The sequence below is a fragment of the Heloderma suspectum genome, chromosome 2, assembly GCF_057233095.1.
Source record: "Heloderma suspectum isolate Gila_16-S chromosome 2, 16-S_ref, whole genome shotgun sequence".
NCBI classification, from domain to species: domain Eukaryota; kingdom Metazoa; phylum Chordata; class Lepidosauria; order Squamata; family Helodermatidae; genus Heloderma; species Heloderma suspectum.
In genome coordinates this window covers 386,047,454-386,073,641 of record NC_139459.1, presented here as the reverse complement: position 1 = coordinate 386,073,641, position 26,188 = coordinate 386,047,454, and positions in this window count along the sequence as shown.

The following is a 26,188-nucleotide window of genomic DNA, read 5'->3' as shown; positions in this document are numbered from 1 at the left end:
TTCTACTTCAAAATTGCCACAGGCCATCCTCAAATACACTTCTCCTACACTATGAAGATTCAGCCTGGTCTGTTGAAGCATTTTCTCAATATAAGAAATAGAATCTACTCCCCCCCCCCCCACAAACTCTGGTTATAAGAGAATACGATTCACCCAATTTTCTCCTCCACAACTGGAGTGGCACAAGAGAAAAAGGCGCTTGTCTTACTAGCCACCCACCTTGCTTCCTTTGGCGGGGGCTTCTGAAGTCAGACTGCTAAAGCTGATCTCAGGATCTGGGCAAGTGTATATGGCAGGAGATGATCCTCCAGGTAGCAAGGGGGGGTGCTGGGGGGGCAGATTGGGCATTCGGGGCACCAAATTGATCTGAGGAGCTGTGCTTTTTGAATATCCTGTCTGCAGTGAGCTAAGATGGCAAAACCAAGTGCCTGTAACCCCCCTTTCAGGGTTCTACTGGTTGCGTGAGTACTAACTGGAAAAATCGTCTTCCTTCTAGAAGTGTTAAAGTGTGCTTCATTTTCAGTTTCCACTTTGATGTGATTTCCAGTGAGTAAAAGTGAGTGGGACATAGCTTTTATTTTAAGCAACATTCCCGAGCACTTAACAAAAATACTATACACATTATAAGCACTATGCAGGTAATAATAAAAACATTGTTATTTTTATTTATGCATACTGAAACAGCATGGATAACAGGGCACTGTTAATCTATGACTCCCACCCTTCCCATATTACTCACTTTTAAGTCTCTGTGGGTGATTGTTGTTGTTGTTGTTCAGTCGTTCAGTCGTGTCCGACTCTTCGTGACCCCATGGACCATAGCACGCCAGGCCTTCCTGTCCTGCGCTCTCTCCCGGAGTTTGCTCAAGTTCATATTCATTGCATCAGTAATGCTATCTAACCATCTCATCCTCTGCCGTCCCCTTCTCCTTTTCCCTTCAGTCTTTCCCAGCATCAGGGTCTTTTCCAGGGAGTTTTCTCTTCGCATTAGGTGGCCAAAATATTGGAGCTTCAGCTTCAGTATCTGTCCTTCCAATGAGCACTCAGGGTTGATTTCCTTTAGGATGGACTGATTTGACTTCCTTGCAGTCCAGGGGACTCGTAAGAGTCTTCTCCAGCACCACAATTCGAAAGCATCAATTCTTCGGCGCTCAGCCTTCCTTATAGTCCAGCTCTCACAGCCATACATTACTACTGGGAAAACCATGGCTTTGATTAGACAGACCTTTGTCGGCAAGGTGATGTCTCTGCTTCTTACTATGCTGTCTAGGATTGAGATAGCTTTCCTCCCAAGGAGCAAGCGTCTTTTAATTTCATGGCTACGGTCACCGTCTGCGGTGATCTTGGAGCCCAAGAAAGTAAAATCTGTCACTGCTTCCATTTCTTCCCCTTCTATATGCCAGGAAGTGATAGGGCCAGATGCCATGATCTTCGTTTTTTTAATGTTGAGTTTCAAACCAGCTTTTGCACTCTCCTCTTTCACCCTCAACAAGAGGCTCTTGAGATCCTCTTCACTTTCTGACATTAGGGTGGTATCGTCTGCATATCGGAGGTTGTTGATAATTCTCCCAGCAATCTTAATTCTGACCTCTGATTCATCCAACCCGGCTTTTCTCATGATGTACTCTGCATATAAGTTAAATCAGCAGGGTGACAATATGCAGCCTTGTCGTACTCCTTTCCCAATTTTGAACCAATCGGTTGTTCCATCTCTGGTCCTTACTGTTGCTTCTTGACCCTCGTACAGGTTTCTCAGGAGACAGGTGAGGTGGTCTGGTACTCCCATCAGTTTAAGAATTTGCCACAGTTTGTTGTGATCCACACAATCAAAGGATTTAGCGTAGTCAATGAAGCAGAAATAGACGTTTTTCTGGAATTCTCTTGCTCTCTCCATGATGCAGCGAATGTTGGCGATTTGATCTCTAGTTCTTCTGCCTTTTCTAAACCCAGCTTGTACTTCCGGTAGTTCTCGGTTCGCATACTGCTGAAGCCTAGCTTGTAGGATTTTGAGCATCACCTTGCTAGCATGTGAAACGAGCACAATTGTGCGATAGTTTGAACACTCTTTGGCATTGCCCTTCTTTGGAATTGGAATGTAAACTGACCTTTTCCAGTCTTGTGGCCACTGTTGAGTGTTCCAGATTTGTTGGCATACTGAATGCAGCACTTTAACAGCATCATCTTTTAGGATTTTAAAAAGCTCAGCTGGAAGACTGTCATCTCCGCTAGCTTTGTTGTTACTAATGCTTCCTAAGGCCCACTTGACTTCACTCTCGAGGATGTCTGGCTCAAGTTCAGTGACCGCACTATCATGGCTATCAGGGACATTCAGATCTTTCCTGTATTGTTCTTCTGTGCATTCTTGCCACCTCTTCTTAATCTCATCTGCTTCTGTTAGGTCCCTGCCTTCTTTGTCCTTTATCATGCCCGTCTTTGCACAAAACGGTCCCTTGAGATCTCCAATTTTCTTGAAGAGATCTCGAGTCTTTCCCATTCTGTTGTTTTCCTCGATTTCTTTGCATTGTTCATTTAAGAAGGCCTTCTTGTCGCTCCTTGCTATTCTCTGGAACTCTGCATTCAGTTGGGTATATCTTCCCCTTTCTCCCTTGCTTTTCGCTGCCCTTCTTTCGTGAGCTACTTGTAAAGCCTCATCAGACAGCCACTTGGCTTTCTTGCATTTCTTTTTCTTTGGGATGGATTTCGTTGCTGCCTCCTGAACAATGTTACGGACCTCCGTCCATAGTTCCTCAGGCACTCTGTCTATCAGGTCTAATCCATTAAATCTATTCCTCACCTCCACTGTATATTCATCAGGGATATGATTTAGGTCATACCTGAATGGTTTAGTGGTTTTCCCAATGTTCTTCAATTTAAGCTGAAATTTTGCAAGAAGCAGCTCATGATCTGAGCCACAGTCAGCTCCAGGTCTTGTTTTGACTGACTGTATGGAGCTTCTCCATCTTGGGCTGCAAAGGACATAATCAGTCTGATTTCGATATTGACTATCTGGTGATGTCCATGTGTAGAGTCGCCTCTTGTGCTGTTGGAAAAGAGTGTTTGCTATGATCAGCATGTTCTCTTCACAAAACTCTATTAGCTTTTGTCCTGCTTCATTTTGTACACCAAGACCATGCCTGCCTGTTATCCCGGTGATTTCTTGACTTCCTACTTTAGCATTCCAATCCCCTATGATGAAGAGGACATCTTTTTGTGGTGTTAGTTCTAGAAGGTGTTGTAGGTCTTCATAGAACCGATCAACCTCAGCTTCTTCGGCATCAGTGGTTGGGGTATAGACTTGAATTACTGTGATGTGGAATGGTTTGCCTTGGATTCGTACTGAGATCATTCTATCATTTTTAAGATCGTACCCCAGTACTGCTTTTCCCACCCTTTTGTTGACTATGAGTGCTACTCCATTTCTTCTAAGGGATTCTTGCCCACAATAGTAGATATGATGGTCACCTGAATTAAATTCGCCCATGCCTGTCCATTTGAGTTCGCTGATTCCCAAGATGTCGATGTTCAATCTTGCCATCTCATGTTTGACCACCTCCAGCTTACCTTGATTCATTGATCTGACATTCCAGGTTCCTAAACAATATTGTTCTTTACAGCATCGAATTTCTTTTCACCACCAGACACATCCACAGCTGAGTGTCCTTTCGGCTTGGGCCCAGCCGCTTCACTCTTTCTGGTGCTACTTGGAAATACCCTCTGCTCTTCCCCAGGAGCATATTGGACACCTTCTGACCTGAGGGGCTCATCTTCTGGCGTCATCTCTTTTAGCCTTGTGATACGTTCCATGGGGTTTTCTTGGCAAGAATACTGGAGTGGGTTGCCATTTCCTTCTCCAGTGGACCACATTTTGTCAGAACTTTCTGCCATGACCTGTCCATCTTGGGTGGCCCTGCACGGCATAGCTTATGACTTCACTGAGTTACGCAAGCCCCTTCGCCACAACAAGGCAGTGATCCATGAAGGGGTCTGTCGGTGATATTAAGTAACAAATGTTTGCAAAGCTAAAAGAGAATTGATTTAAAGATAATTTGGGGAAAAAGAGAGTGAAGCTGATCTCAAACCATAAGTGAAATCCCTTGAAACACATAAAACTATCAAAGCAGGAAGAAGGAGACGCGCAGACCTGTGTATGTGCATGGCCACACACATAGGCACACAAATTTCTTCAAAGCATTTACTTACTTTTAAATGTCCCAGCCTACTTTACTATCATGTGATTGGTCAGTACATACCCACTAAATGTCCCTCCAGACATTTTTTTCCAGTAGATATCATTGGCAAATTGGGGAACTTCTTTTTTAAAAATGGCTGTGGCCATTTTGATTTCCCTCTCAAACAACAGGAAACATGGCATGATGCGGAAAACAAAATGAAAACAAGGCCTACAATGGTGGCAGGTGACTTGCATACATGTTAAAAAGGTTTTTTTTTTTTTTTTAAGTATTCCACCATCCCCAACACAGGAGGAATAAGAAATCATCAATGTTTTAGACTTAAAAAAACGCCTCCCCCCTGATCTGAACAAGGATGCTGATACATACGCCCCAAGTCACTTTGGACACTTTGCACTTTTTCTCTTTATAGTGCTGTTTCTCTCCCAATAGTTCACCAATAGACCTGGAAATTTCATGGTAACACTTCTTCTGGCACCTGTAAATTTCAGTAACATTGGTGAAACCATTCCGAATGATACTCCACTAATATTACGATTCTACATGACGAAATGATTGTTTTTACTGATAATCCTTAACAAAAGGCACGTGTGTGTGTGTGTGTGTGTGTGTGAGAGAGAGAGAGAGAGAGAGAATCTAAATAAAGACAGACAGACAGACAGACAGACAGACAGCTAGATCCTTGATCCCTGAAATCTGCCAATGCCTTGCAGCACAGGTACATTTTCCGCTCCCTATGAACATCCAAAGCATTATGTGATGATCGGCTCTTCTGAGATTTAAATTGCATGAAAATGAATTTGGGGGTATACAAGAAGGAAACTGAGATTTGTTTTCATTCAATGGAGAACGACAGCATGTGGCATTGAATTTTGTTCTTATTTATTGTTTTGCAGTTTGCATGATACAAGGCACTGGCACATCCTGTCCTTCATGTTTGCCATTCAGGAGATCAACCGGAACCCCAGGCTCTTACCCAACATCACCCTGGGCTACAACATATACAAGTCCTTCTTCGACGGAAGAGCCACCTCCTACGCCATGCTGCAACTCCTTGCTGGGGGCGAAAGCGACATTCCACATTACAGCTGCGGGAGGAAGAATCACCTGCTGGCCATTCTCGAACGGGCTGAATCAGACCTCTCCCTCCACATTTCCTCTATGTCGAGCATCTACAAAACCCCACAGGTGTGAATGGGGAGTGGACAGGAGGCCAGGTGCATAGAAAGGAGAACTGTGCACTGGTTGGGCTCAGCTCTCGCTCTTCAGTCCCTGTGCCTCCTGGGCATAATGGTTCTCTGGAGTGTGTGTTGGAGGTGAGTCATGGCAGTGGTGGAGCTCTAGGGTCAGAGGCCAGGCATCCCTGGGGGCAGGGATTGCAGGAGACCACGGAAGCTGTGCTAGACAGCTTTCCATGTGATCCCCAGCCTGGTTCCTGCCCCTTCCCAAAGCCTCACACAAACACGTGAAAATATCCATCTAAGTCAAAGTGCAGCACGGAGGGAATCCCCTTCTTTGCGCTGGTTCTGCCCTGCATTGGATTGGAGGTTGCCTCTGACTTCAGCAGAGGTCTGAGTGCCCATCCATCTGTATAGGATTGCACCTTGAATCATGTCTCGAAAGGCTCTCCTATGCAGACGTTGCAGAAAACAGTAGTGGCTGACAGGAACGACAACCCTCCCCAGCAGTTCTTGCAGCCCCCACATGACCACTGCCATGATTCTGCCCCAGAAGGTATGCTGTCCCCCATCTCTCTGTTGAAGGGACAGCCTTCTAGGGCATGTTTTTATTTCTGTTTTTATTTATTTACATTTGTATTTCACTCCACATCTAGAAAAATTCTGGAGAGGTGAACAGTAAATCTTACAAGATAAGAGAAAAGAATAAAACTCCATGTTAAAACATATTTTATAAAAGAGAGAGAGAGGGAGAAAGAAACATAATTACAATACAACTGTAGCTGGTCAGCCAACAATGGCTTCCTGAAATAAAGACGATTTCAGGGAAATGCAAAATGTTCGTGCCTGCCTGATCTCCAGAGGCAGGGAGTTCCAGAGAAAGGGGGACAACACACTGAAGGCTCTTCTCTGGCTGGATTCCAATCAGGCCATAATTCCATGGGGAATCACCAGGACATGCCCCCCGATGAGCTCAGTCATCAGGCAGGTTGGAATGGGAGAAGGTGCTGTTGCAGGTATTCTGGTCCCAAGTTGTTTAGCTCTTTGTACTCTAGTGAAAAAAAACCTTAAATCTGACCTGGTATCAAATAGGCAGGTAGTGCAGTTCCCTCAGCAAAGGATTAGCAATTTAGGGATGTACGAAAGTCACTTACCTTTCGTGGATTATGTTGATGGTGGGGGGGGAGGCGTTCCATCCCTCCACCTGGAATCCTCACCGGGGGGGAGGCGATCCGTTCCTCCCCCCCGGAATCCTCCGTGGCCAGCTGTACTCCGTGGTAGCTCCGCTGAGCAGCTGTCCAGGCCCAGCCAAGCCACAGCTGTCCGCAGATGGATTTCCAGCTGTGGAGGGCTCTGGGAAAGGAAAAAAAAACCTTGTACGCAAATGGCAGCGGCTACAGCCGCCACCATTTGCGTTCCTTATTTTGGGCCGTCTTAGTCTACGTAAATATTTACGTAGACTAAGATGGTGATAATAAGGGGAACGCAAATAGCGTAGCGGGCACTATTTGCATTCCCCTTATTTTTGCCATCTTAGTCTACGTAAATATTTACGTAGACTAAGACGGCCCAAACTAAGGAATGCAAATGGCAGCGGCCATAGCCGCCACCATTTGCATATGCCTTTTTTTTTTTTTTTTACGCAGACGTTTTAGGCTATGTAAAAACTTACATAGCCTATCACATCTCTGTAAAAAATGACAACAACAAAAAACCTGCAAATGGCGGTGGCGGCAGCCGGTCAGAAGACCAGCCACCACCGCCGGAGCCGCCCCCGGAGCCACCACTGCCCGGAAGATCCGCCCCAGGTAAGTCTCATCTCCCAACAACAGCCGAGCTCCTGAATTCTGAACTGTTCCAAATCCCCTCAATTGCTGCTACCAGTGACTTCATACAGATGTTGAGCAATATTGGGGACAAGATGGTGCCCTGTGGAATGCTGTAGCTCAATTGCCAAGGGGTCAAGGAAAGGACACCCATCATTACTCTCTCAAATCAGCACTGTAGGTCAGACTAAAACCGATGTAACACAGTTCTTCCAGTGCCTTTCCCACAGAGTCGATCCAGCAGGAAACCATGGTCCGTGCTATCCAAAGCCGATGAGAGATGGAGCAGAATTAGCAGGGTTTTACTCTCGCTGTCCTTCTCTTGATATAGATCATCCAGCAGGGCAACCAAGGCTGATTCGGTCCTGTTACCAGGTCAAAAACCAAAGTGGGTTGCTTTTGTCCTCATGTGGCCCCTTGATTGCTTTAATTCTTGAATAAGGCTTCTGTGTGCTCCCCAAGTAGAATCTGGAACATAGTTGGGGGCGGGGCTAAATCTATCCTTTTCATTTGGCATTTGGAAGAGAGGCAGCGAGCAGGTCCAACCTCCATTGATTGGTTCCTGATTTGTATCACTCTACAGTATTTTGAATGTGTGAAAAGGACCCCAGTGATCCTCCTGGGCTACACCACAAATGAAGCTCGAGATATTTTTGACCTCCCCCTCCACATATACCACATCATAGTGAAAGGCATTGAGTTAGATTTCATTTATTTATTTATTTATTTATTTATTTATTTATTTATTTATTTATTACATTTATGTACTGCCTTTTTTTCTCTTTAAGGAACCCAAGGCAGGGTACATAATCCTGGGTCCAGGAGGTTGTAAATTCCTCCTTGAGAGAGGGAGTGGTGCCTGCTGCTTTAAAAGAGGCAGTAATGAGACCACTCCTGAAAAAGCCTAACCTGGACCCAGAGGATGTTAACAATTATAGGCCAGTGGCCAACATCCCCTTCCTGGGCAAGGTGCTTGAGCGGGTGGTTGTAGGACAGCTCCAGGCACTCTTGAATGAAACGGATTATCTAGATCCATTTCAATCGGGCTTCAGGCCTGGTTTTGGAACGGAAACTGCCTTGGTCGCCCTGTGGGATGACCTCTGCCGGGAGAGGGACAGGGGGAGTGCGACCCTGTTGATTCTCCTGGACCTCTCAGCGGCTTTCGATACCATCGACCATGGTATCCTTCTGGATAGGTTGTCTGGGTTGGGAGTTGGAGGCACTGCACTACAGTGGTTCCGCTCCTACTTGGATGGCTGATTCCAGAAGGTGGTGCTGGGGGATTATTGCTCTGTGCCATGGCAATTGTGCCATGGGGTTCCACAGGGCTCTATTCTATCCCCCATGCTGTTTAACATCTACATGAAACCGCTGGGGGAGGTTATCCGGAGGTGTGGGCTGAGGTGCCATCAATATGCGGATGACACCCAGCTCTACCTCTCTTTCTCATCAAAACCAGGTGAGGCAGTGGCTGTTCTGAACCAGTGCCTGGGCATGGTAATGGACTGGATGAGGGCCAATAAACTGAAACTCAATCCAGACAAGACGGAGGTACTGTTAGTGGGTGGTTCGTCTGCCCGGCTAGGTGATAATCAACCTGTTCTGGAGGGGGTTGCACTCCCCCTAAAGGATCAGGTTCGTAGTTTGGGGGTGCTCTTGGATCCAGAACTGTCACTTGAGGTACAGGTGAACTCAGTGGCACGGAGCACTTTTTATCAGCTTAGGCTGGTATACCAACTACGCCCTTATCTGGACAGAGAGAGCCTAGCTACAGTTATCCATGCTCTGATAACTTCTCGTCTGGATTACTGCAATGCGTTATACGTGGGGCTGCCTTTGAAAACGGTCCGGAAACTTCAGCTGGTCCAAAATAGGGCAGCAAGATTGTTAACAGGGACTGGCCTGCGAGCTCATATTACGCCAGTACTTTTCCAGCTGCACTGGCTGCCGGTCCATTTCCGGGCCCGATTCAAAGTGCTGGTGTTAACATTCAAAGCCCTTAACGGCTTGGGGCCAGGTTACCTGAAGGATCGCCTCCTCCCATATGTGCCTGCCCGGACCTTAAGATCATCAGCAGCAGCCCTTCTCCGTGAGCCCCTGCCAAAGGAAGTGAGGCGGGTGGCTACTAGGAGGAGGGCTTTTTCTGTTGTGGCACCCCGGCTCTGGAATGAGCTCCCTAGTGAGGTTCGCCTGGCGCCTACATTGTACTCCTTTCGGCGCCAGGTGAAGACCTTTTTATTTTCCCAGGCATTTTAGCTTTCTAAATTTTTATCTTTGCTGTTTTAAATCTGTATTTTAAACTCCTGTGCTGCTGCTAGGTTTTATTGTGGTTGTATTGTGGTTTTAATGTTCTATATATTTTAAATTGTTTTATTGTGTGTTGTTTGGTTTTAGTTTTTGTGAACCGCCCAGAGAGCTTCGGCTATTGGGCGGTATAGAAATAAATAAATAAATAAATAAATAAATAAATAATCCTCCTTCCATATTAGCCAAAAATATTTGACATTCATCCAGAAAACAAACTGATACTAAGCTACAGTCTCATACCTTACTTTGCTCCCTAGATAAGTTACGGCATTGCTACTCCTGTTTCTAATGACAGAAGTCAGTTCCCTTTTGTCTACCGGATGGCCCCAAAGGAAGAAGCCCAGTACCCGGGGATCATCCAGCTGCTCCTGTTTTTCCGATGGACATGGGTCGGTCTCTTTTCTCCAGACACTGAGAATGGGGAGAGGTTCCTGGGTGCCTTGACACCCCTGATGATCAGCAGTGGAATTTGTGTCGCTTTCTCAAAAAGGCTACCACGACATTTCTTACGTCAAGTATTCCAGATGGACCTTTCTTTCTTGGGGAAAGAAGTGAAGGTGCAGATTTACTATGCAGATTCCCACTATGGCTGTCTTCCTTTTATGTTGATACAAAACAGACTTGAAAAGAAACCGACTGGGGCAAAAGTCTGGATCACACCAGCTTTTCAGGACATGGACTACAACGTGTCTCAGGATCCTTATTACTTCCATTTCCTCCACGGTTCTTTGTCCTTCGTAATGAAGACTAAAATAATGACAAAATATGACTACTATGAGCCAGTCTTCTCTTCTCTGGAACTGTTGTGGGATGAAACCTTTAAGTGTTTCAGTTCAACACACGCTTTGTCCATGAAAATTTGGACAGGTTGCAGAGAGAAAGAGAAAAAGGCACCGGCACCCCAGGAGAAGATTGAGAGAGCCCTGTCTCAGGACAGCTACGTTACTTATAGCAGCATCCAAGCTGTGGCCCATGCCTTACATGCTGCATATTCATCCCAACCCAAGCGGAGCTTGATGGTGGGTGATGGAGAAAGGCGGGAACATCAAAGGCTGCAGCCCTGGGAGGTATTCCCTTTTCGTTTTGCAACACCCCCATAAAGATGCATGATGAAATTTACCAAACATAGGTGCTTAGAGCAGATAATTGTTTGTCCTGCATGGCAGTGCAGGCAGGCAGTAGACCCTGTTTTCTGACACCGTGACTGCTCAAGTAGCTTCCCTCCTCCAAAAATCCTTCACAAATCAAGCCCCAGATCCATCAAGAACCAGTTGTTGTTGTTTTGTGAAGCACCATCAGGATACAATCTCTTGACTTTGCAGTGAACTTAATGTTTTTGTTGTAGAAGATCCAGCGGGATCCATTTGTGTTATTGCAGTCATATGAAGTGCACAGGGAGTTTGCAGCAGTGTGCCCGATTGCATGCCCTCCTAATAAAAGCTAGCTGTGGAGGATGGGGTATGACCAGGTTGGTGCAGCCTGTAGTAAATGGGGATGTCACAAGCACCCACCTTCATCTGGGAGAGTCCCTGGCCTGCAGTCAGCCATGATAGGCTACGTAAATCTTTACATAGCCTATCACGGCTGACTTTGAATAAAAAAGAAAAAGAAAAAGCATGTATGCAAATGGCGGTACCCATGGGTGCCACCATTTGTATTCCTTATTTAGGCACGTGTAGTCTGCGTAAATATTTACGTAGACTACGGCAAAAATAAGGGCAACACTATTTGCGTTGCCCTTATTTTCGCCGTAGTCTGCGTAAATATTTACGTAGACTACCCATGCCAAAATAAGGAACGCAAATGGCGGCACCCATGGGTGCCGCCATTTGCATACGCGCTTTTTCTTTCTTTCCCAAAGTCAGCTGTGATAGGCTCTGTAAAAATTTACATAGCCTATCACGGTGTTCTTTGAAAATCTAGCCGTGATAGGCTACGTAAATCTTTATGTAGCCTATCATGTTTGTTTGTTTTTTGTTTGTTTTTACTTGGAAATGGCGGCGGCAGCAGCCGGTCAGAAGACCGGCCGATGCTGCCGACGCCGCGCCGACGCCAAACTGCCACCGGGAGCCACCACCGCGAGGGACATTTGCCAAAGTTAAGTCCCATCCGGGGGGGGTGGGGGGTGGCAGACCGTTTCTCCACCAATTTCAGGGGGCCGAATGCGTTGGCATTCGGCCTCCTGGAGAATCGTGGTGAAATTCTCCGACATCCCTAGGAGGAGATGGCAAGTGTGGCTGGGGCATATACAGCAAGGAGGCCTCATCTTGCCGGAAGCAATTAACAGCTGGCAGGGTCTGGATGAGGCCTCAGTGCCCCAGCCTCTCTAGCCATCTCCTCCTTGTGAGGAGACGATAGCTTCCATGCTGGACCCATGTGTGCTGAGGACTCCAGCAGTTACACCCCTGTGGGTGGGGGGAGCTCGCTAGGCTGACCTTGCGAGGCAAGTTGGGAGGCTGGGGGGGGGCTCTTGGAACTCCCCCCTGCTTTGTTCAGAAATGAGTCCATCCATCCCTAGTGGTTAATGCATCCTGATGTGAGGGGGTATTGCCTGCTGCTCCTATGTGTCAATGCTTTGAAACATTGTTTGGACTGCATGGTTTTGGATAAGGCTGTGTGCATCTTCGGATTGAATCCTGAATAACAAAGCAAATTAGGCTGCTTTGGAGGTGCCTCGCTGTGATATGAAGTGGATAGGAAGAGCACCAAGGCACCCTGAAGCAAAGCAGCTGGTGGCCAAGGCGCCGCAGTCCCACTTGGATCTTCGGCAGTATTCTGATGCCTTCTGAAGAGCAGACCTCCTGTCTCCAAAATGTAGCAACTTGCAAAAGATATGGGAGGGGGAGGCGGAGGGGGAAATGGTGAGCCTTGGCGAATGGCATCTCCAATTGCCAAATTAGGGCAGAGTGTAACCCAGCAGTCTGCAATCAGTGGCAATGGTGGAGGGGGGGGGCAGTATTGGAGGGGATACATTGGAGAGATCGGCCTTCCTTTGCCTCTTTCTTTCGCTTCCACCCGACCCTTCTCAATTCGCAACCATTTGTTTGCCTTTACTTTCATTCTGTCTAGATTTTACACACACAAACACACACACACACTACTCTCCTGTCCTTTTTCTTGGCTCTCCTCCACCTGCCCCCACTCTCCTCCATTCCTGTATTCCTTCCTTTCCCATTTTGATTACATTTCCCTTATACAACCACAAGAATAACAACAACAGTTAAAAACCCCTTTGTCTTCTGTTGTCCTCCCGCCTTGCTTGGAGGTAGCCCAGCATTTGCTTTTCTTTTGATCCCCTTTTCTCTCCCTCTCTCTCTGTTGGTGTGTTCATTTTTTCTGTTTGTGTTTGTGTTTTTCCAAGCAAACAGTGAGTGTTAAAGCACTATTCAGTCCACATTTCAAAAAACAGGGGTGCAAAGCACTACAAACATTAACATCTATCATTTGAATGATCTAAAACTACCCTGTGTTGCGAAGGGAGGAAGCCCAATATGAGGCATCTTCAGGGTCTTGTTGGCAGGGAAGAGGTGGATGAGGTGTGGCTGGGATTCTGACAACTAATTGCGTTGTCCTTATTTTCGCCGTAGTATACGTAAACATTTACGTAGACTACAGTGACCAAATAAGGAACGCGAATGGCGGCTCCCTATGGGGGCCGCCATTAACGTACGCGCTTTTTTTTTTTTTAAAGTCACCCATGATAGGCTACGTGACGATTAACGTAGCCTATCACGGCTGACTTTGCAGATCTAGCCGTGATAGGCTACATTAATCGTCATGTAGCCTATCACGGGGCGTTTTTTTTTTAAAAAAAAACTTTCGAGTTCGCGGCCGGGTGAGGCAGGAAGCCTCTTCCCCGGCCTGAATTTCGGCCGGGGCAAGGCGGGAAGCCTACCCCCCTGGCCTGAACTTCGTGGGGGGAGCAGCGAAGCGCCTCCCCCCCCACCATGAACAACCTTCGACGAAAGGTAAGGGACTTTCGTCCACCCCTACTCTCCAGTGGCGGAGACCTGCAAGGTCGGTGCCAGGTTTGTTTTCTTGCCTGAGATCAACATGGCCTACATGTGCAACAAGTGCAAGTTGCCCCCAGTGTTAGCAGAACAAGTAAGAGGGCTGGAACTGTGAGTGTTGATCCTCCAGGCAATATGAGAACATGAAGAGTTCTTGGACAGAATGGTGGAACTAGAGCAGCAAAGTGAAGAACAGAAGCTAGAAGAGCAAAATCAAGCTGAGGCAGAAGAGGAAACTGCTGAGGTGAAGGAAAGTGAACTAGAGGATACTCCTTGTAAAGGGTGAGAGTTAGGAATAGAACAACTAGAAGCCACTCAACATGAGTAGAAGCTTTGGAACTATGGAATCATTTCCAGGTACTTGTGGATGAGACTGGAGGACACCATGCAGAGGAAGAATTACAAGGGAACCTGCATGAGAGCGAGCAAGAGGCTGAAGGTCAGTCAAGCAGAGGCAATGGAACCAAGGCCTACAATAACAAGAATACAAGAGTAGTAGTAGTGGGAGACTCCTTGCTGCATGGGATCAAAACTAGGGATGTCAGAGAATTTTGCAAAGATTCTCGGGGAGGCCGAATGCCAGCGCATTCGGCCCCCCGAAATTGGTGGCAGAACGGTCTGCCCCCCCCGCCCCCCCCGGGACAGGACTTACCTTGGGCAAATCCTCCTGGCGGTGGCGGCTCCGGTGGTGGTTCAGCGGCGACAGCAGCTGCTGCGGCCGGTCTTCCGACCGGCTGCCGCTGCCACCATTTCCAGTAAAAAAACACAACAAAAAACATGATAGACTAAGGCTACATAAAGATTTACGTAGCCTATCACAGCTAGATTTTTTAAAAATAACGTGATAGGCTACGTAAATGTTTACATAGCCTATCACGGCTGAGTAAAAAACAAACAAACGGCGCGTACGCAAATGGCGGCGCCCATGGGCGCCGCCATTTGCATTCCTTATTTTGGCACGTCTAGTCTACGTAAACATTTACGTAGAATACGGCGAAAATAAGGGGAACACAAATGGCGTGTAGCATCTACGCTATTTGCGTTCCCCTTATTTTCGCCGTAGTCTACGTAAATGTTTACGTAGACTACCCGTGCCCAAATAAGGAATGCAAATGGCGGCGCCCATGGGTGCCGCCATTTGCGTACATGCTTTTCTTTTTTTTCAAAGTCAGCCCTGATAGGCTATGTAAAGATTTACGTAGCCTATCACGGCTGACTTTGAAAATCTAGCCATGATAGGCTACGTAAATCTTTACATAGCTTATCACGTTTTTGTTTTTTGTTTTTTTACTTTACTTGGAAATGGCGGCGGCGGCGCAAGGGACATTCGCATGAGGTAAGTTCCATCCCGGGCGGGGGCAGGTGTCGGAGAATTTCCCCACCAATTTCGGGGGGCCGAATGCACTGGCATTGGCCTCCCGGAGATTCGTGGAGAAATTCTCCGACATCCCTACTAAGTCTACGTAAATATTTACGTAGACTAAGACAACCAAACATAGGGGGAACGAAAATCACGTCCGCTACTCTATTTGCATTCCCCCTTAGTTTCGCCGTCTTAGTCTATGTAAATATTTATGTAGACTAAGACAACCAAAAATAGGGAACGCAAATGGCGGCAGCCGTAGCCGCTTCCATTTGCGTACGCATTTTGTTTTTTGTTTTTTTAACCCAGAAGTGATAGGCTACGTAAGTCTTTACGTAGCCTATCATGAAATGGGGGGGGGGGACTGCAAATGGCAGTGGCGGCAGCTGGTCGGATGACCAGCCTCCGCCGCCACCACAAAAGCTGCCGCTGGAGCCGCCGCCGTCTGGAACATCCTCCCCAGGTAAGTCTCGTCCCAGGGGGGATCCGGGGGGGGGGCGGGGGGTGGCAGACCATTCCACCACGGAGTTCGGGGGGCCGAATGCACTCGCATTTGGCCTCACCGAGATCCGTGGCAGAATTCTCTGGCATCCCTATTCCCTACACTCATAAAGCCCAATGACAGGTATCCCATTCTTCTCATCCATGTGGGAACAAATGATACCGACAAGCAGAGCTACAAATAAACTACGTAGGACTTTGAAGCTGTGGTAAGGAAACACAAGAACTTTGGGGCCCAGGTAGTTTTCTCATCCATCCTTCAGTAGTATAAGAGGTATAAAAAGGGAAAGAAACATCCTCCAGGTGAATGACTGGCTGTGAAGGTGGTGCTGGCTTGAGAGATTTGGAGTCTGGGACCACAGGCTATACTTCCTGAAAGATGGACTTTTGTCAAGGGTCCATCAGGTGGTTCTCCAGTTGGCTACAGAATCAGACACAAGCAGTGCTTATCAATGGGACCTTTGCAACCTGAGGAGAGGTAACGAGCGAGGTACCACAGGGCTCAGTCCTGGGCCAACTGCTCTTCCACATTTTTATTGATGAGTTGTATGAGGAGACACAGGAAATGCTGATCAGATTTGCAGATGACACAAAACTGGGCAGCATAGTTAATAGCATGGAAGACAGAAACAGAATTCAAAGTGGTCGTGAGAGGCTGGAGCACTGGGCAGAAAACAGAATGGAATTTATTGGGGATAAATGCCAAGTTCTGCACCTAGGAAAAAGAACCCAAATGCACAGTTACAAGATGGGTGATACTTGGCTCCAAAGGACTACAAGTGAGAATGACCTTGGAATTGTTCTCGATCACAAGCTGAATATAAGAGAACAATATGATGTGGCTGCAAAAAAGGCAAATGCTCTTTTGGGCTGCATTAATAGATGCTGGGAAAGACTGAAGGCAAAAGGAGAAGGGGACGACAGAGGATGAGATGGCTAGATAGCATCACTGATGCAATGAATATGAACTTGAGCACACTCCGGGAGAGAATGCAGGACAGGAAGGCCTGGCGTGCTGTGGTACATGGGGTCATGAAGAGTCGGACACAAATGAACGACTGAACAACAACAACAATAGAAGCATAGTTTCCAAATCCTGGGAAGTACTAGTTCCCCTCTACTAAGCACTGGTTAGGCCTCATCTGGAGTACTGCATCGAGTTCTGGACACCACACTTTAAGAAGGATGCAGACAAACTGGAGAGGGTTCAGAGAAGGGCAACAAAGATCATCAGGGGACTGGAAACAAAGCCCTAATAGGAGAGACTGAAAGAAGGCATGTTTAGCCTTGAGAAGAGAAGACTGAGGGGAGATAGGATAGCGCTCTTCAAGTACTTGAAAGGCTGTCACAGAGAGGAAGGCCAGGATCTCTTCTCGATCATGCCAGAGTGCAGAACATGGAATAATGTGCTCAAGTGACAGGAAGCCAGATTTCTGCTGAACATCAGGAAAAACTTGATTTTCCTATTAGAGCAATAGGACAATGGAACCCATGACCAGGGGAAGTGGTGGGCTCTCCCACCCTGGACTCATTCAAGATGAGGCTGGACAGTCACCTGTCAGGGATTCTTTGACCTAGATTCCTGCATTAAGCAGGAGGTTGGACTCAATGGTCTGATAGGCCCCTCCCAACCCTATGATTCTATGATTCTATGATTCTACCATCAACCCTTGTATCCTTCTGGGCCTTCTAGTCTGTTGTTGGAGGCACTGCACTCCAGTTCCTCTGATACCTGCAAGGGTGCTTTCAGAAATTAAGATTCGGTGATCTTTCTTTGATCTCTTGAGATGTGGCATCCCAGAGGGTATATGACCTTTTCCACAAATGTTATTTTTATTTTGGTAACCATCACCTCTCCATTGTTACCTGGCTATTTTCTTGATGTGTTTTGTGAGCATCCCATCTTCTGTGGAACGAAAGGGCCCCTGGCAGTCACTCCCGGTGGCCACTCAAGGGTCCAAAATAGGCAAAATTGGCCATAGAGAAAGCCCATGGAGGTTAGAGCATTGCCAACAGTGGAAGAGACTCTATCCAGCAGACTCTATGGTCATGGCCTGGAAGTCCTCTGGAGCCTGTTGAAACCCCTGGGGAGCCCACCAGATGACACGCTAAGTCGCCTAGGTGAGCAGAGATTCCTTAACCATTATGGCTTAGCATGATGTCTGAACATGCCTGGTATCTTCATTATGAGTAGGAGTGGGCAGGATTTGTTTTAAAATCTCTGCAGATGATCAGGCATCTTTGTTTCTGCCATCTGTTCATTGATGGAATGCACTTTTTTGTACAAGGATTTTGGTCATGTGCCAAGGCGCACTTTGTACTAATGTGCCCTTGGACCTCCCCCCCCCCATGTAAAAACAAAAAAAATGTTCTGCCAGTTTCCCTAATCTGTGCAACTTGGGAAAAGCCGTCTCTTAAATATGATCACTTTTGAATTGATTGCGGATTATTCTGACAACTCTAATTGTGACTGTGAACAGCCAAAGAATGGCAATGTGAACCCAGATGGGATGTGCACTGACCATGGAAGATCACAGCTCAAAGTGATTAGGCCTAAGATATGGACTACATTTTCATGATTTCTAAATCGGGGCTGTTTTCTCTGTCATTCTAGCTTCACACTTCCTTACGAGACATCCAGTTTTCTAATGCTTCCATTGTCGTACTGTATCTGGATAAGACTGGGGAACTGGCAGCTGACTATGATATCGTGAATTGGGTGATGTTTCCCAATAAGTCGCGTGCTGGAGTGAATATTGGGAGTGTGGCGAGACAGGGATCTCCAGACATGAAACTCACCATTAAAGAGGAAGCCATTGTTTGGCCTGGGCATTTTAATGAGGTAGGGGAAAGGAGTCGTGTCCTGTTATTGGCTTGTGACATCTCTTAAGCTTTTTCCAGGCATTGATGTCCCAGGACTCTCACCTCCACCAGTCATCAGGAAACAGCTTGCCTTGGTTCTCATCTGTCTCTACCCTTAGGACTTCCAGCTCTTGTTCTTCCCTGTCTTCTCATGCCTTTCTCCCTGACCCCATTTATATAGCAGTTGATCTGGCTTGGATTTATTGCTTGTCCCTGGCCTCCCGCCCCCATCCATTTGCAAAACGCCACCATCCTACTCAGATGGAGCAAATTGGGAGCAATAGCAGAAGAAGACGGAAGTTCTTCTAAACTGGAGTAGTACAGAGGACAGAAAGGACGCTTGGAGGTGCCAGGTGGGGCTTCCTTTGAAGGCAGTGGAGAGAGTTCTGGTGACCCCTCAGTTGACAACTGGGGCAGGGCAGAGAGACAGCACCACACCTGTTTTAAAAGAGCTTCTTTGCCTCACACTCAGCTTCAGGATGCAGATTAAGGTGCTGATCCATTTGAAGCCCTCTAGGGTCAGGGTAGCAAAAATTAGGGCTGTGCACAGCCCACCCAACCTGACACAGATGTCAATTTAGAGGGCTCGAATCGGCCCAAACTCACCTCAACCACCCCTGAAGCTGGGTTGACCCACTTCTCCACATCTGAAGCAACATCTGGAGACCCGAAGCAGAAAGGGGGAAGCCCCCACTGAGAGTGACCCCCCACTGTCATTGCCACCCCCACAGAACCCCCACTCCTGACGTGGATCTGTCGGGAGTGCCCGTACCCACTGGCCTCTGCAAGGGAGTCACCATTTATTTATTTATTTATTTATTTATTTAAAATGGTATTTCCTCTTACTGGAAGAAGAGTCACCATTTTGAAAGGAAATGGCAACTCCTTCCAAGAGAGTGATGGCTGCAGGTGATCCCCTGGAGACCAGGTAAGGAGTGAAGGGCTCACACACCTGGCTGAGGTTGCTGTCCACATAGGGCTGAAGCACCCCCAAAGCTTTTCAGAGTGATCCAACCCATATTGGAGTGCTTTGGCCTGATCCTGACTGGAACTGCACCGCTTTGGACCGAAGCACCCAGACACACTAGGGATTCAGGGTTCGGACTGAAGTGGTTAACAGCCCTAGTAAAAATGGCATCTTCCATATGACTCTTGGATATATTGTCTTAGAGCATCTGATGAGGCCTTCTCCAAGTGGCACAGCCAGCTGAGATTTGGCTAGGGATGTACGAAATTCACTTACCTTTTCGCAGCTTGGCTTCGCGGTGGGGGGTAGGCGCTTCGCTTTCCCCCCCGAACTTCAGGCAAGGGGGGAAAGGCTTCCCGCCTCGCCCGGCTGAAATTCAGGCTGGGGAGAAGCGCCCTGTCTCCCCAGCTGTGAAACAAAAAGGAAAAAAAAAAAAAAGACCCCGTGATAGGCTACGTGACGATTTACGTAGCCTATCATGGCTAGATTTCCAAAGTCAGCCGTGATAGGCTACGTAAATCGTCACATAGCCTATCACGGGTGACTTTAGAAAAAAAAAAAAAGCGTGTACACAAATGGCGGCGGCCTATGGGCGCCACCATTGGCGTTCCTTATTTTGGCATGTCTAGTCTACGTAAAGATTTACGTAGACTACGGCGAAAATAAGTGCAACGCAAATAGCGTGCCCTTATTTTCACCGTAGTCTACGTAAGTCTTTACATAGACTAGACGTGCCAAAATAAGGAATACAAATGGCGGTGCCCATGGGCCGCCGCCATTTGCGTACACGCTTTTTTTTTCCCCAAAGTCACCCGTGATAGGCTACGTGACGATTTACGTAGCCTATCATGGCTGACTTTGGAAATCTAGCCATGATAGGCTATGTAAATCGTCACGTAGCCTATCACGGGTGTGTTTTTTTTTTTTTTACTTTAGTGTTTTTTTTTTGCAACTGCGGCGGCGGCAGCCGGTCGGTAGACCAGCCACCGCCCCCGCCCGTGATGAACCGCCGCCGAACTGCCACCGGGACCCACCGCCCAGAGGGACATTCGCTGAAGGTAAGTCCCGTCCTGGGGGGGGGGCGGGGGGCCGGCGGAGAATTTCCCAACCAACTTCGGGGGGTCGAATGCATCGGTGCTCGGCCTCCCAAAGATTCGGGGAGAAATTCTCCATCATCCCTAGATTTGGCTTGTGACAATTGGCAAGGAGGCCTTTTGTGGTGTGGCAACGTCCCTGGAGATCTTGGTCTGCCATGAGTCTCAAGCAGGAAGTCCTTTCTGTTTCAAGAGGCCTTTTTATTATTTGAATGGGATTTTCATGTTGTGATCCTTTTGTGCTGAATTGTTGGTTTTTACGTAATGCTTTTATTCATTTAATTTGATGTATTCTGTGGTTTGGGACAGTGAAGAGTGGTGGCTCTGATTTTGGTGGGGCTGTGGATCCATTCTGAGTTTTAGTCAGAACCATCCAGAACTATAAAAGAGTTATCCATGGTGCTGAACTTATTTTGGGAATATAAATCCATCATGTACCTGGCTCACTATATCTAAATCCACCAGGTACCTCCCGCTTCTTAAAATGCCTTTCCATCTCCAGCTGTGCCACGAGGCCTCTGATCCTTCCTTTGCCTTCTGCCCTGCCACTGAAGATCAAAACAGGGAAGAGGAGAGGGCCTTTTCAATGGTGGTGCCTATCGTCCCACAAAAAACTCATTTCTCTCCACCATCATTCACCGTCCTTGCATGCACATGTCTTGAAACTTCCATGACATGTTGTGATGCATAAAAACTGTTTCCCTGAAACAGGGACCTGGGTTCACATCTCTATTTCACTTTGAGTCACAAGCGCTAGAAACCCTTTTGGGTCCTTTCTAAACAGTAGGACTCATTTCCCTTGGCACAAATATTCATAACAGTTTTTCCTTGATGCTCCTTCTCCCTGTTGCTAGACTGTGCCTCGTTCCAGATGCACTGAGAGCTGTCACCCTGGATATGCCAAGGAAGTCCAGGAAGGAGAGCCACCATGCTGCTATGCTTGCATTCCATGTGCAGAAGGAACCATCTCCATTCAGGAAGGTAGGCAAGATCAGAAGAATGAGAGTTCCCTTAGGTAATAGGGCAACTCTTTGAATAAGCCAAAGAGTCTCCATGGCCCTATTTTAATTCTCTCTTCTTTTCCTTTAAACCCCTTGAGTAAAACATTCCATCAGTAGGGAAGAAGGCTTCATGAATGATTATTGCTCCTAGTATAAAACATCATGAGGATTCCTTATGGTCATGGACCATTCACTACTGCTCAGCCTAAAATACCTCATGATGCCATTCTAAAACATCACATAATTTTAATGATGGCTTGTTCCATTTGACTGAATTCTAATTTTATTTGTTATTATTTGCTAGTCTTCTACAATGTTTTATTCTTCTGGTCCGTACATCATTGTGATAAATGTTCTGATGTGCAGGCTCAAAAGCATTTTAATTAAGACATTAAATATTCATAAATATTTCTGGTGATCAGAGTACTCCCCTGCCCAACGCTGATTCAGTCTTCTGTTTTTTTAAAAACTCTTTAGAAAAACTTGATTAAAAAATAAGAAAGCTTTATGGAAGTTTCCAACTCCAGATTTCAAACTTAACCAGGAGACACTTGAGCACCATTTTGTGGTAGAAAAGTCAGGCATAAGTTGAGAAAATGAATAAATCACAACCCACTCTGCTACTAGGTCGCTTAACATGCCTTATGAGATTATTATGAAGATAAAGACAGGTTAACCTCACAGACACTCCCTTACCCAGAACAAGGTTGGGATACATACACTCGCTTTTCCATATTTAAACCAGGTAGGAAGCTGTGTCTATTCCAAGTCAACCCATCTAGCCCACTCCTCTCTGTACTTCTCTGACTGACAAGCACTCTGTAAGGCACCACAGAGACAGTTTTCCAGGCCCTCCTACTACTATGGTCCTCGCTTGGTGATGAGCCATAGACTGAAACGTCTGGTCACAAAACAGGTCCTCTAAGGGGGAATGTTTCTCTCTCTCCCTGCCCAGCTGCATATTTTTTCTGGAGGTGCAGTTGATGTGAATCCTGCTGAACTCACTCTCCGTCTTCTCAGATGCCGATAGGGATGTCAAAGAATTCTGCCACGGATCTCGGTGAGGCTGAATGCCAGTGCATTCTGCTCCCCGAAATCCATGGTGGAACGAAGTCCCCGCCCCCTACCCATGAAAGGCTCATGAAATGGAACACTTACCTGCTGCTGTCTGCACTGACTTGTGAATGGTGGCCGCCCTGTGGCCACCATTCACTTTCTCATCATAACCGTGATAGGCTATGTAAATACTTACGTAGCCTATCACAGCTAACACAGGGATGCCTTTTGCGTCCCTGTGGGCCATGATAGGCTACGTACGTTTTTATGTATCCTACCATGGAAAGCCAAAAAACCCCCAACAACAACATATGCAAATGGCGGCAGCTACGGCGCTATCTTTGGCCGTTTTAGCTTACGTAACTATTTACGTAGGGTATTACAGCGGAAAAAAGGGGAACGCAAATAGCGTAGTCTGTGCAATTTGCATTCCTTTTTTTTCGCTGTAATAGCCTACGCAAATATTTACGTAGGCTAGGGATGTCAGAGAATTCCGCCACTGATATTGGTGCAGACGAATGCCAGTGCATTCAGCACCCTGAACTCCGTGGTGGAATGGCCTGCCCCCCCGCCCCCCCCGCGGATCCCCCCCGGGATGAGACTCACCAGGGGCAGATATTCCAGGCGGCGGTGGCTCTGGCGGCGGCCGGTCTTCCGACCGGCTGCTGCCGCCGCCATTTCCAGGCTTGTTTGTAAAAAAAAAAAAAAAAAAAAAGGAGCCGCAGCCATTTGCGTTCCTTCTTTTTACCGTCTTAATCTACGTAAATATTTACGTAGACTATGACAGCGAAAATAAAGGGGAATGCAAATAGCATAGAGGGCGCTATTTGTGTCCCCGTTTGATTCGCCGTTTTAGCCTACATAAAGATTTACGTAGGCTAAAACGGTGAATGAAAAAGGGACGCAAATAGCACCCGCTACACTATTTGCATTCCCCTTTATTTTTGCTGTCATAGTCTACGTAAATATTTACGTAGATTAAGACGGTAAAAAGAAGGAATGCAAATGGCGGCAGCCGTAGCCACCGCCATTTGCATACGTGTTTGGTTGTGGGGTGTTTTTGTTGTTGTTTTTTTACCCAGAGCCCTCCGCGGCCGGAAATCCGGCTGCAGACGGCCCTGGCCTGGCTGGGCCAGGCCTGGCCGGCCGCTCCGCAGAGCTGCCGCAGAGCACAGCCGGCCGTTTGAGGATTCCAGGGGGAGGAACGGAGCACCTCCCCCCCCCGGCCAGGATTCTGGGGGGAGGGACGGAACACCTCCCCCCCCACCATCAACATAATCAGCGAAAGGTAAGTCACTTTTGTACATCCCTAATGTAGGCTAAAACTGGGGGGGGGGAAGGAACGCAAATGGCGCCCACTACGCTATTTGCGTTCCCCTTTTTTTTGCCATAATAGCCTGCATAAATATTTCCATAGGCTAAAATGGCTAAAAATAGGGAACGCAAATTGTGGCTGCTGTAGCTGCCACCATTTGCATATGCTGTTTTTTTTTTTTTTGGCTTGCCATGATAGCTGTCAGGAATGCCTTGGCCGCCTCTCTTAGTAGATTCCAATAGCCAACTCAAGACACAGATGAAAGGGAATTCTTTTCAAAGCTTTAATCCCATTACAACTTAATGACTCTTTCAGATGCTAATCAGCAGCAGCTAAAGCAAGGAACAGCAGCATGGCCTAAGCTTCAGGCAGGCAGACAGTTGATCCCCATTTGAAAGAGAGTCACTTGAAGACCTAGAGCTTATGGGCTAGGGAGAGATCCTCCTTCTTTCCTTAGGACCATTTGAGACAGCCATTGCTTGCACGCCAAACAGGTGCTACACCTTCTTTCCACGCCCTCCATCTCTCGTCGCTCTTTGCATCTGCGTCGAGCATCTAAGAAGCCCCCCTCCCACACTCCCTCGCTACTCAGGTCACCAACTATCTCTGGAATGCTGGCAGGAGGAATTGCTGTTGCTCCCACAGATTTCTGTTCCTCCTCAGAATCAGAATTGCTCTGGGGCTCTCTGGGCTCAGTTTCCACCCTGACAATAGGCTTATTAAATACTTACGTAGCCTATCATGGCAGCTTTGCAGGATGCAAATGGCAGCCGCAGCAGCCTGTCCACAGCTGGAACTCTGGCTGTAGATGGCCCTGGCCGGCAGCTCTGTGGAGCCACCGCAGAGTGAAGCTGGCCAGGGAGGATTCTGGGGGGAGGGATGGAGCGCCTCCCCCCCACACCGTGAATCACATCTGTGAAAATGTAAGTGACTTTCGTACAACCCTAGATGCCGACCATTGCATCAAGTGTCCGGAAGATCAACAACCAAACAAGGACCGAGATCGATGTGTCCCCAAGGAGATAACCTTCCTCACCTATGAAGAACCTTTGGGGATTGTCTTGATTTCCTTTGCTCTGTTCTTGTCCTTATCCACGGGCTTCGTATTAGGAATCTTTGTGAAATACCAAGAAACTCCAATAATCAAGGCCAACAACCGGGACCTCTCCTACATTCTCCTCATCTTCATCATGCTTTCCTTCTTGTCCTCCTTCCTGTTCATGGGGCGGCCCAGGAAAGTGACTTGCCTTCTCCGACAAACGGCCTTCAGCATCATCTTCTCAGTTGCCGTTTCTTCAGTGTTGGCCAAAACCATCACGGTGGTCTTGGCTTTCCTGGCCACAAAGCCAGGGAACAGAGTGAAGAGGTGGCTGGGGAAGAGTCTTGCAAACTGCATTGTCAGTTCTTGTTCTGGTGTCCAAGTTGTCATCTGCACCATCTGGCTGGGGAGCTCTGCCCCATTCCCTGACTCTGACATGCACTCCCAGCCTGGACAGATCATCCTGCAATGCAACGAAGGATCTGTCACCTTGTTTTATTCTGCCCTTGGCTACATGGGCTTCCTGGCTGCCATCTGCTTCACAGTGGCTTTGCTGGCCAGGAAGCTGCCTGGGGGCTTCAATGAAGCCAAACTGATCACCTTCAGCATGCTGGTCTTCTGCAGTGTTTGGCTGTCCTTTGTGCCCTCCTACCTGAGCACCAAGGGGAAATACATGGTAGCTGTGCAGGTCTTCTCGATCTTGGCCTCCAGTGCTGGGCTGTTGGGCTGCATCTTTATTCCCAAGTGCTACATTATTGTACTGAGGCCTGATCTGAATACAAAGGAGCATATCATGTTCAAAACAAACTAGGGTATCTGATCCATAGAAGTAGAGGTGTGGAAGAATATTTGGCGTAAGTTTGGAGGAGATACTAGTTTGGTTAGATCATAGTTAACAGAGCCTTTTGATGTGCTTATAGCTTCAGTTGCACAATTTAGGTTTCTGTTACAGGTAGGGATGGTGGAGAATTCCACCACAGATTTCAGTAATCCCCCGAAATCCATGGCGGAATGGCCTCCCACCCCCCACCCTCCCTCGCGGAATCCCCCTAGAACGAAACTTACCTGGGGCTCCAGCGGTGGTGGAGGCGGCTGGTCTTTCGACCTGCTGCCACGGCCACCATTTCCATCCTGCACTTTGCCGTGATAGGCTACATAAGTATTTATGTAGACTATCACGGCAAGCAAAACAACAACAACCGCATACGCAAATGGCGGCAGCTACGGCGGCCGCCGTTTGCATTCCCTTTTTTTCGCTGTTTTAGCCAACATAAATATTTATGTAAGCTATTATGGCGGGGAAAAAAGGCAATGCAAATAGCGTAGTGGGCGCTATTCCCGTTCCTTTTTTTCCCGCCATAATAGCTTACATAAATATTTGCATAGGCTAAAACGGCGGAAAAAAGGGAACGCAAATGGCGCCTACTACACTATTTGTGTTCCCCTTTTTTTTTGCCGTAATAGCCTATGTAAATATTT